Below are 13,000 nucleotides of genomic sequence, written 5' to 3'. Positions count from 1 at the left end.
GAACGTTTTCTAAACAGTCAGAACACGGCATACAACCGTTGGCTAACCTGCGCCTCAAGCAGGCCTTTTCTTTCTCATTTTCAAAACCAGAGGGAGGCCCCTTACACCGCCGGCTGGCTCGCGCCTCTTATAGTCGTGCAGTGTACAGGCTGTTCCCTTCCAGCATTAGTCTAGGACGATCCTGACTCCGGTTAACCCGGATATAGGACGGATCAGATGACTATTCGATTATTCAAAACCACATTTGCAAAATGCCTTACTAAGACAAATGGATCATGTTATGCACCCTAAACCTAATACGGTAAATGGATGTTTAATTTCCGTCTTGCATGCAAATCAACCATTAATCCAACTCGACATCTTATACTTGATACTTGGATTAAATCAACCGACTTAGAAAGCTCTCACATGTTAGGTTTAAATCATTGGATGCGCATTCATGCATTTAAACCGTTTTATCAACCTTTGCATTCAACCAACCAAGATCGATCAGTAGAGGCCGCTAAACGCGGGCGGGATTGGTTGTCTGATTAAAGGGCTTCCCAATACATACCTTCACCTCTTACTCAGAAACTTTGGATAGTGGACGACCTTATCCAGGGCGTACGAGATTCATTCTAGAGATAGGATGCTAAAGAGGGACGATTTCCTTATCTTTAGTACCTATGTCAAAACGCTGCTGTGTGCTTCGATTTGACCGAGGTATAAAGTGGAATTCGAACGGGTTCCAGGCATCCCACAAATGCTTGGTGGCGACTCCGAACATCTCTAATCGTTTCGAGACCCTTACCGAGACGAAACCGACCGATCTAAAACGATCCGGTCGAAGGCATCTTTACGCCGCCGAGCGTGGCTTTCAAAAGACCGGTGCATGTCCACAGATCGACTGGGCTTGTAGGTGGCCCGTGACTACGGATCGGTAGGCGGCCCAAAAATCCGCGGACCGAGACGTGGCCCATGACCACAAGATGCCAACTTCTTCCTATCACTTTCTCGGTTATAGTGATCAACCATGAAACATGGCTCATGTACTCGGGGAGCTCTCATTTTCTTGGCAAGATTAAAAGTGACTGTTTCATCTTCCACTTCAAATGTGAGCTCTCCATGTTTCACGTCAATCACCGCTCTCGCGGTGTGTAAAAAAGGTCTTCCTAAAATGATAGGAATGTTGGAGTCTTCCTCCATATCAACAATAACAAAGTCCACCGGGATGAAGAACTTGCCAATTCTTACCGGCACATCTTCCCATACCCCTAAAGGTGTCTTCGTTGATCGATCCGCCATTTGAAGCGTGATATTAGTGCACTTAAGTTATCCCATTCCTAGCCTTTTGCACACCGAATATGGCATGACACTCACATTTGCCCCAAGGTCACATAGAGCTTTGTTGATTGTGGTGTCGCCAATGGTGCATGGAATAGAGAAACTTCCCGGATCCTTTAGTTTTGGAGGTGAACTTCCTTGAAGGATGGCGCTACTCACCTTAGTGAAATCAATAGTCTCAAGTTTCCGGATGGATTTCTTCTTTGTAAGAATATCTTTCATGTATTTCGCATAGGCCGGAACATGATTGATTAATTCCGTAAATGGAATTGAGACTTCTAAGTTCTTGACAATCTCCATAAACTTCCCAAGTTATTCATCAAACTTAGGCTTATCTTGACGACTTGGAAACGGAAATCGAATCACAATAGGCTCCTTCTCTTTAGCCTTCTCTTCATTCTCCTTTGAAACTTATTGAGTGGTGGTGGGCTCTTCTTCCTTCTTAGAGTCTTCAACAATTCTTTCCTTGTCACTAGAATTCACAACATCTTCATCAACGGGCCTCTTCGGCCCTTTATACCTTGTACCACTCCTCAAATGGATGGCACTCACTGATTCATGTCTTGGGGGATTACCTTGAGGTGGTAATTGCCCCTTTTGTCTTTGTGAACTTGAAGATTCTAATTGAGACATTTGGGTCTCCAACATCTTTGTTTGAGCTAGTATGTTGTTAATGGTGATGTCTTTGGCTTGGCTATCCTTTTGCATTTGAGTGAAAAATTCTTGTTGGTTCTTTTACATTTGGAGGACCGCTTTTTGAACATCAAAACCTTGGTCATTGGATTGATTGTATGGAGGTTGATTTTGATAACTTTGGTTTTGATTGTAAAAGGGTCTTTGAGCTTGGTTTCTCATTGGAGGTGAGGTGTATGTTGTTTGAGGGTTTTGAACATTTTGGCTTTTGTATGAGAGGTTTGGATGGAATTTGGTGTTTTCATTGTAATAGTTGGAATAAAGGGTACCACTCTTGTATGCTTAGAAAGCATTCACTTGTTAACTTGTTCCCCTACATTCACTTAGGTCATGTCCCAAAGTTCCACAACTATCACATAACTCCACTTGGAATTGATGGAGATGCCACCATGGCATTAACATGTTGCTTAGGTGATTTGGAGGCTTCTTCAAGCTTAGCCATAGCCTTTTCAAACTTCAAATTAATAGTATCAATATGAGCACTAAGTTGAGCACCCAATTGAGTAATAGAGTCCACTTCATGCTTTCCTCCTCTAGTAGCCTTACGAGGTCTACTATATTGTGAGTTATGGACCGCCATTTCCTCAATCTTGTTCCATGTTTGATTATCGTCAACTTCGGTGAGCATACCATTTGATCCTATATTGAGAATGTTTCGGGAGTCTTCATATAGACCCTTCCAAAATTGTTGTACAAGGAACCACTCGCTAAGTCCATGATGTGGACAAGATCGGCAAGTATCCTTGAATCTCTCCCAAGCTTCATACAAAGATTCTTCGTCTCTTTGTCTGAACCCGGTGATTTGGGCTCTCAACATATTAGTCTTTCCGGAGGATAGAATGTTTTGTAGAAAGCAAGTGCCAACTTCTTCCAAGAGTCAATACCAAGAGTAGCCTTATCTAGGCTCTTTAACCATTGTTTCACGGAATCAATCAAAGAAAAAGGAAATAAGACCCATCGAATTTGGTCTTGAGTCACTCTGGTTTGAGAAATCGCATCACAATAGTCACAAAAAGTCTCCATATGAGAATGAGGGTCTTCACTAGGCATCCCCCCAAATTGACTTCTCTCAACTAGTTGTATAAATGCGGATTTTATAATGAAATTATCGGTCAAATGTTGTGGTGTGGGAGTACCATTTGGTAGGTTCTCCTTAGTTGGTACGGAATGTAATGAAAATTTAGGCATTGTGGGTTGATTTTATGGTTGGTTATATGTTGGGTTATCCTCTCCTTCTCTTGCAAAATGGTTGATAAACTCAATGTTATTTGGTTGAATGTCCACAATTGGTCGAGACTAAATCTTTCGGTTACTTGTCGTTAGGAGCACCTAGACCAAAACACAATTTATAACTTCACAAACAACTCTACAATTAGTAAAGAGGCAAGTAAAGGTCGGATCCCAAGGGACGGGAATTGAGATGAGATTTCTATTGCAACTAGTGGTGTCTTAAGGGGTGTCACAATTGGGGTTGATGTAGAAGGTCACTAAACTAAATAGCAATGAAAGTAAACAAGCAAGATGAATTAAAAGGAATGTAAACAATTGATAAAAAGCACTAGGGTGTCATGAGGTCATAGGGGATTCATGGGAATTGATCATACAAACATATTCTCAAGTTATAAGCAAGCAATTATTGTTGTGATGGATTGAGTTGGTTTATATCTTACAATCCTAGGAAAGTTTGGGTCCCGGAGCCAAATCGATTAGATTGTACAACACCTACAAGTCGACTTAATCTTCCCTACTCAACAATATGCATGGTCTAATGAGACTCGAGTTGGTTTATGTCTTACAAGTCTCATTGAAAAGATAGGTGATGGGTAAAAAATGCAAGGATTCATAGGCTCACATTTCATCAAACATAACATGTGCATAAGTTGAGATCACAACAAGCAAGCAAATAAACTATGAAAGCATATTAATTTAAGCATGAATCATTCCCCATGTTGGTTTCCTCTAATTACCCATTAACCCTAGCTAAGGAAACTACTCACTCATTATCATGTTGAACATGCTAGCAAGGTTGTCAATCATACCAACAAAGTGAAACATGATGAATAAATGAAAGTGATTAACAATAATTAAAAAGGGATTAAGAGAATTATACCTACTAATGATTCCAATAATAAAGCAAAGAATAAAAGAAGTACTTGATGCTTGATTGGAAGGTTGTCAATCTCCCAATGATAACCCAAATAATCTTCAATTACCCAAAATAAAGGATGAACAAGAGAGAGATTAAGGAAATAAAACTTGTATTAAAACTTGATTAAATGTTGATTACAAGATTAAAGAGAGATTTGATTAATATTAACTACACTAAAGATTGCTAAGAAGAACATGCTCTTCTAATTAGACTAATGGGGTATTTATAGTGGGGATTAGGTGGATGAATTAGGGTTAACTAAGGCCTTAAATGACGATTAAGTCCCTTGTTGAGGAAACGCCGGTCTTTTTGGAAAGACTCCGGTCTCTAGGGAGACTCCGGTCTCTAGAAAAAGATGTGCATCCTTCCTTGAAGCTTGAAGAAGACGAAATGGGTCTGCCTGGGAATCCGGGCGTCTTGGGCACGGGACGGGCGGATTTGGTGGTTTCTGCCCGGGCGTCTTGGGGTGAAGACGGGCGTCTTATGGAGTTTTTGCCCGGGCGTCTTGGTGTGAAGACGCACGGATTGTGGTGGTGGAGACGGGCGTCTTCTAGACAATCCGCACGGATTGCTGAGCAGTCTCGTTTCTTCTTCTTTTCTTCCTTTTTCTTCATAAAATCCTTGGGGATTTCCTCGGGGATGCAAGGATCTTTTCTCATCATTGCCCATCTACTATAGTATGTACAAAGGCCTTCTAATCTTGTCTCTCCTTGATGCTTGGTCATTGAATTCAATCAATAGTCTCATTTTGCCATGAAAATGCAAGGTTTGCACTCCTTTCCTACCAGGGGATCAAAACCTCAAAGAATATGCAAAACAAAGAACTAAAGACAATAAATGACCCAAATATGCACTAAAAAGCATGGGAACAAGGCTAATTTGGGGACTAAATGTGCTCTAATTATGGTCGCATCAACAATCTCACCAATACCTCTCAAAGTATTTCTAGCAAGTCTTCTATTGTTGGTCAAAGTTCTTTCAATTTCAAGATCAATGGATAACAAGTTACCTTGTAATCTCCTAGACATGCAAAATATCAAATAACTTGAAAACAATTAGAACAAACCTTGAGGAGTTTGACTTCCCTAAGGTAAAGAAAGAAACAACTAAAAACAATCAAAGAAAATCAAATCAAGTTAACACCATCCCCGGCAACGGCGCCATTTTTGGTCGGTGTATGGATTTCGGTTACTTGTCGTTAAGAGTTACCTAGACCAAAACAATATTTATAACTTCACAAACTACTCTACTTTTAGCAAAGAGGTAAGTAAAGGTCGGATCCCAAGGGACGGGTATTGATGTAGGATTTTCGATTGCAAATGGTTGTGTCTAAGGATGTCACAAATTGGGTTGAGGTAGGAGATCAAGTAAACTAAATAACAATGTAAATAAAGTAATGAAAGCAAGCAAGATGATTAAAATGAGATGTAAACAATTGATTAAAAGCACTAGGGTGTCATGGGTTCATAGGGTATTCATGGGATTTGATCATACAAACATATTTTCTACTAGATGCAAGCAATTATTGTTGTGATGGGATCGAGTTAGTGTATGTCTTACAATCCCTAGGAAGGTTTGGGTCCCGGAGCCAAATCGATTAGATTGTACAACACCTACAAGTCGACTTAATACTCCCTATCCAACTATATTCATGGTCTAATGAGACTCGAGTTGGTATATATCTTACAAGTCTCATTGAAAAGATAAGTGATAGGTAAAAAATGCAAGGATTCATAGGCTCACATTTCATCAAACATAACATGTGCATAAGTTGGAATCACAACAAGCAAGCAAATTAATTAAAAACATATTAGATTAAGCATGAATCAATCCCCATGTTGGTTTCCCTTAATTCCCTATTAACCCTAGTTAAGGTAACTACTCACTCATTATCAAGTTTAACATGCTAACAAGGTTGTCAATCATACTAGCTAGGCAAAACATGATGAACAAATGAAGATGATTAACAATAATTAAAAGGGTTAAGAGAGAATTATACCTATAAAGATGATTACAAATAACAAAGCAAAGAATAATAGAAGTACTTGATGATTGATGGAAGGTTGTCAATCCTCCAAATAAACCCAAATAATCTTCTAATTACCCAAAATAAATGATGAACAATAGAGAAATTAAGGAAAGATTAAGGAATGAGATTTATATTAATGCTAAATTAAGAGTTGATTACAAGATTTAGAGAGTATTAAGACTTAATTAAGATAAGATTAAGATCCTATTAAGATGACATGCTAATCTAGGTAGTACAATGGGGTATTTATACTAGAGATTAGGTACAAAGATTAGGGTTACTAAGGGCTTAAATGACTATTAAGACCCTTAAGAAAAGTTGAGGAAGTGCTCCTCTCCAAGGTGATGCTCATCTCCGTTTTGGTAGTCTCCAAGGAATATGCTCGTCCCGAGCGTCTAGGCAGCAGGGACGGTTGGTTCTGCATGGGGATCCGAGCGGATTGTGGGAGGGACGCTCGGATCATTTGGCCTCAAGACAAGCGTATTGGCATCGGGACGCTCGGATTGTAGCAGGGAGACGCTCGTCTTGGGCATCGGGACGTTCGGATCATAGGTCAGTCACTGCTCTTCTTTTCTTTCCTCAACAATCCTCGGGGATCTTGTTGGAGATGCAAAGATCCTTTCATCATTGCCCAATCTACTTTATTATCTACATAGGCCTTCTAGTCTTGTCTTCCCTTTGATGCTTGGTCATTGAATTTGATCAATTTAGCTCCATTTTGCCATGAAAATGCAAGGTTTGCACTCCTTTCCTACCAAGGGATCAAAACCTCAAAGAATATGCAAAACAGGAAACTAAAAGTAGTAAATGACCTAATTATGCACTAAAAAGCATAGGAACGAGGCTAATTCGGGGACTAAATATGCTCAAATATGAGTCACATCAGCTTTTATCACCCTATCTCCTTATTTCTTCACTTTTTACACTTTCACCTACCTCCACACAAACCAAATTTCCTCAAAATTCCCCCAAGAACTCCATTGTTGCTAGACATTAGTTGGGTCAAGGTTTTATTCTTCATTTTCCGTCTCCATTATTCCCTAATTAACAATGTAAGTTAACCTTTAACTTGTTTTTCCTCAGATTTAATCACTAGATTTACATTAATTTGAGTAAGATTTGTTTGTTTAATTCATGGTAATAGTTAGAGTAGTACACCATTGTTATTGCTAGAAATTAAAATTTCATATCATTTTGGCCTAGTATTTGGATAATTCGAAACTGGCCTTAAAATGGGTAATAAATCGATTTTTATGCTTGTTGTTGGGTATAATTGAACACAAAGGCTTAACCTTTGTTGTTAGTGATAGATCTTGCTTAAATGTGTGGAAAATTTCGTCTTAAAGACCGTTTTAATTTTCGTTATTTCGGGGAGGTCATGCCCAAATTTTTGATTTTGAGTATAAAACTTGGTTTAAGAGTGTTAGAGGACCACCATTTTCACTAGTGAACCCATATATAGTCTTAAACAAGAATTTTCATCTTAAAATTCTAATAGTTAGAGTCTTAAGTATCTTTCTTACATAACAAAGTTTTGATTTTCATTACCTCAGAGATGGTTTAATGACATTAGCAAGCATTAATCTTGCCAAATGTTGTTAGACAAGAACTTATTTTGGAAATTTTTTGGTATTTATGATGAGTTTAAAGGGGCCGAATTTGGATCTTTATGCATAAACTTAATGTAATGAGGTTGAAAGACTACCACCTTGTTATAATAACCTATGTTTAGTTTGAAACTGGAAATTTCCGTCTTAAAATGGTATGGTAAAACCTTTCATGACAAAATATCATTTTCCACTCACAAGGACATGTTATAATGGCACATGGACAATAAATTTTATGAATATGACTATGATTTTGTAATATAATTTTCAATCTTAAAAACTTACTTGATGCCAAATATGTATTGACAAATAATTCTAAGTTCAAATTTTATGGCATAACATTTGATTTAATACATAGTAGAGTATTAAATAACGAAATTCAACCGTCAAAATTTCCGAAAATGAATAGTGTTAACCGAAAATTTCGATTATTTCAAGCAAATTGGACCTTAAGTAGTTTCCTTCAACTTGGTTAGTGATGTTACTTGTTATTAGTATAAATCCATCCTCAAATTTTCAAAATTTCGGGACAATAACCGTTATACTAATATCTTACGTGTATTTTATACTTAAATTCATTTTACATGTCAAATGGGAGTCTAATCTCACACTACTTCAAAGGAAAGCTAAATTCTTGGAAAATTCTTTTATTTCATCCTCACGATCAAGAAATTCTCCATTCACTACAGATTGTTTGCTTCATACACCTTCTACTTGTTACCTTCTTGTATATCTCGATCTTGTAGCATGCGGAGGAACCCTAGAGCCGCTCGTGGGAGGAACGCCCCACCACAACAACAACAAGAGGCACCACCTGCTATCACACTACTTGGATATCCGGAGATCGCTTTTGAAAGTGAGGAGCACCGGGACCGCTTCGAAATTCTAGCCACGAGGAGAATGGCCGCTACAAAATGTGTGTCGATAAGCACCCTTTGATCATTGGGGTTGGAGACACCAGCCCATGCCATGTTTTCGGGACTTGGTTTGGAAGGTTTATACAACCTTCAAGAGGTGAGCTACCATAATTTGACCCTTGAGTTCTTAAGCTCCTTCTCTTATGATGAGGTCAACCATTCAGTACACTTCCGGCTTAGGAGTACTAGCTTTGACTTATCTTGTGACACCTTAGCCGACCGTTTAGGGATTAGTAAGCGAGTGGATGGGTACCATGACAAACTTGCCAAAGACATTAAAGCCTCTAGGTACTTCCACCTCCTTACTAGTAAGGGTAAGACCGATGTGAGCCCAATGAAGGTGAGTGACATAGAGCACCCCGCCATCAAAGTCTTTATCCATTGTTTGACCAACCTCCTATATGGGAGGAAAGACCTAAGCAAACTTAACTTGACCGAGGTACTACTAGTGAGCTCTTACCTAAACCCTTGCCGCCAAAAAGGTTTCCGTTTCAATGTCATATCCATGGTGTGCCTAGCTCTTGAGAGAATGACCGCGACACACAAGTGCTCCTTAGATTGCGGGGCCTTGATAACCCGTCTAGCTAGGAGGTTACTAGAGTATGCACCGGGGGCGGTGGATGGGCCTATGTCCAAGGATGTGGTGTACTTCGACCTCGCTTGGTTAAAAGATAAGAGTTGGGTAATTGAAGATGACACCGGAGGCACCTTTTCTTGGAAGATCGACACGGATTGGTACACAAAGCTTCCGAATGATAACTTACCCTCAACCGCACCCTTAGACCATATGTATGAAACTCATCCTCATGCCCACCATTTCGTCATCCCAAGTGACCTCACCTTTGACTTGAATGATGCAGACGAAGTACGGGTTACCCCTCTGCTACTCCCTTCACCTCCTATAACCGCCGGGCGAGCCTCCGTCTCATTGCCTCTTTCGGGGCCGACCCCGAGGATAACTCTACCCTATACCGGAGACTTTGACCGATCCCGCCCTAGCTTCGACTCCAACTACCATATGTCCTACCTAATCAACCGAGTGAACACTGACCTGGTCCTAAGGGACACACATGAGATGGCTTTGAACCAAGGAGTGCGACCCACCCATCGACCTAGCTTTTGGTCCGGGGAAGGGAATACATCGGGCGTCTTCAATGCCTATGGCATTAACCCTTCGGATTGGGGCACCATCATCTCCTTCGGGAAGGGACACTTGCGCGACCAAGTGATGGGTACCGCGAGTACCCAATTTGGCACCACCCCCAAGGTGGTCATGGAGAGGGCACTCCCGGTGAATCTATGGGAACTGCGGGGCATGATGTTGGAGACCTTGGTGGGGGTAGTGGTAGTCACTTTGGAGGGGGATATGACTATGGTAGTGGTAGTCATTATGAGAGTGGTTATGAGCATGGGGGCGGTAGTCAATATGGGAGTTGGCCCGACCGTTTCATGGCGGGCGAGATGGAGCATGAACGTGCTTGGGATGAGGCCGCACGTAGAGGACAAGAAGAAGAAGAAGAAGAAGAAGAAGATGAAGAAGAAGCCCTTGTGGAAGAGCAAAGAGAGGACAACATGGAAGAGGAAACCGGTAGCCAAGGTAAAACGGCAAAGGGTGAGTCCGGTTGGGCGAAATGGGTGACAAACATCACTAAGAAGCGAAAATCGTCTCACTAGCTTGGTTGTTTCTCTTATGTGTCATATTTGTTGTTTGAACAATTTACATTTATGTTGTATAACTCGGCCATAAGGCCAAAGATTAGTGGACATTGCATGTTAGGATGGTGTATCAACCACTATTAAGACCCTCTTGGTAAGTGTGTGTATTAATAGGTGAGCTTGGATAAATTTAATGGACGAAATATGAGACTTACAGCTTTACTCGACCGAGTAACACTCTTACTCGATTGAGTGAGAACCCACTCGATCGAGTACATCACTCACTCGAATGAGTGCATCTTCGGACAGGGCCTGGAAGTTAATCCACTCGACCGAGGGACATACTCACTCGACCGAGTGCCTTTCACTCGACCGAGTGACTCTTCCACTCGACCGAGTGAACTCTGTTTAGCTATGTTATGATGAAATTCGAACACATTTGGGAGTATTTGACCTTGTTTTATGCATGAATCGACCTAAAACTAATGGGACGACCCTAAGAACCGTATAAAAGACGCTTTGGTGATTTGTCTACGTGTGCTTACATTATTTCATCGTCCATGTGCATGAATGTCTACTTTTAAGAGTAATTGATAAATAACATAACAATGTGATAATAGATACATATAAATGCATATATGTGAATTCCATGGTATAATAAGAAGGGTAAATGATAACAACGGTTATGGCAATGGTTAGATTGCGGGAGTTTGATAATTGGACGAGTATGGTGGTAACTACAGGCGAATGTGGACATTATATGCAAATAAATGTGACGTACGTGGAATCATGAGAGCAAACTTGACAACATAAGTATGGCAATGAGTATAGATGATAACTAGGCCTGGTTGTGTAATGACATGCGTACATACATAGTCTTACCGGGTAAGGGTACCGTAGCAAACTTCGGAGCGAAGTTCCCTTTTAGGGGGAGTGAATGTAACAATTGAGAGTTAGGAAGCAAAACAACATCGTATGAGTACAAGTATGAGAGTCACGAGCATAAAGCCGAAAAGGGAGAGACTTGAGAGTGGAAGGGTGATACAGTCGTTATCTACCAAAAATAAATACCTAAGTATAACTAACAGAAGCTAGTGATAAGTAGGGTCGATCTCCACAGGGAGGCAAGGTATCTATCTGTAGGTCCGTCTATCTAGTCACAAATGGGGGTTTTAAATTTGGTTTTCTAAACTACTAAAGGTTAAGGGGCAAGAGAAAAAAGCAAGAGCAATAAGGCAAGAAAATGATAGATAAGTGATCAGATAAAAGAGAGTATGTCAAGACTTCGGTTCACCATGGCAATTTATTGACTCAGTAAGATATAGCCTAGACAATTTACTGTGAGAAGGGCAAGGGAAAGGTCATTCCGGTCCGCTATCCACCATAGATTTCCACTAACTTAACTTCCATCCTCATTAGGGTAGTCTACTGTTCATAGCAGGTCTGTTTATTCCAATCTTCCGATCCAGGAACAAAGTTAACCAAATTAATGTTATTTAGAAGCGTGCACTCAACTAAATATGTTACAGTTATATTGCTACGGTCACAGATTCTCACAAGTAAATTATCTAGTCTATTCACTACATTGTCTCAACACTACCATAGATCCCCTAATCCTAACATAAAGAGATTAGCTACTCATGTTCTTAATGCAATCAACAAAAATAACAATAAGCATACTAATTAGAGACATAATGAAAGAATAATAATAATAAAGCATAAACTAATTAAGAGAGCAATTAATGAAAGCAAACAAGGATTAAAATTAAGATTAAGGAGTAAGGAGGATTACAAAGTTTGAATCCGGAGAGAAAAGAGGCAGAAAAGTTTCCGCGGTAAATTAGAGCAAAGAACGTAATTAAGCAAAGTTAAGAAGTGTAGAAGTTGTCTTTAGACCTAATAATCACTTCCTTATATAGGGAAGCAAAATTATTAACAAAAATAAACCTAACACGGATTAGTCAGCCCGTGTAATCTAGCAAATCACTCGATCGTGTCCTTTCAGACCACTCGATCGAGGACTTCTCCAGCAAAACTTCTCGATCGAGCACTTTAGGCTCTCGATCGAGTATTCCCATAAAAGCACATTTCGATCGAGCATAATAGTCACTCGATCGACCTTCAGTTTCTGCCAAACCACTCGATCGAACTCACGAACATCTCGATCGAGTACTTTCTACTGAGATCAGCACCAAACTCGTCATGTTAGCTTCTATTGACCTTCCTTCACGTATCCCGAGGTACGACTTAGGCTCTAAGTCTCCGTCTCCTTACAATGCATGCTAAATGGGACGAATAAGATGCAATTCCACTACTTTTAGGTTCATTTCTGCAATTAAGACAAAAGAAACCAAAGTAGCCAATTCGGGGCATTTTGCAATACAAAGCGATACAAATGGCATAGAAATGCGTGCAATAAGAGGCTAAAAAGTCTATATAAATTGCACGTATCAAATCTCCCCAAACCGAACCTTTACTCGTCCTCGAGTAAACTGAATGCAAACTAATGGAACGGATATGAAAACTTAGAGCTAGCTATAACTTGTCCACTTAAACCAATTTAATGCAATCAAAAATTAACAGCTACAGCTACAGCAGTCAATACGCAAACGGGTTGTATGATGTC

The 13,000-nt window shown here is 40.0% G+C and overlaps 1 non-coding gene across 1 annotated transcript; it reads left to right on the top strand.

The window, feature by feature from the left end:
- Positions 1 to 2,726: 2,726 nt before the first annotated feature.
- Positions 2,727 to 2,833, top strand: LOC141609601 (small nucleolar RNA R71). The gene has a single exon (XR_012527527.1). It is a non-coding gene; the product is annotated as a small nucleolar RNA R71 (small nucleolar RNA).
- Positions 2,834 to 13,000: the final 10,167 nt, after the last annotated feature.

The sequence above is a fragment of the Silene latifolia genome, chromosome 10, assembly GCF_048544455.1.
Source record: "Silene latifolia isolate original U9 population chromosome 10, ASM4854445v1, whole genome shotgun sequence".
Classification (NCBI taxonomy): Eukaryota; Viridiplantae; Streptophyta; class Magnoliopsida; order Caryophyllales; family Caryophyllaceae; genus Silene; species Silene latifolia.
This window is presented reverse-complemented; position numbering and strand designations above follow the sequence as displayed.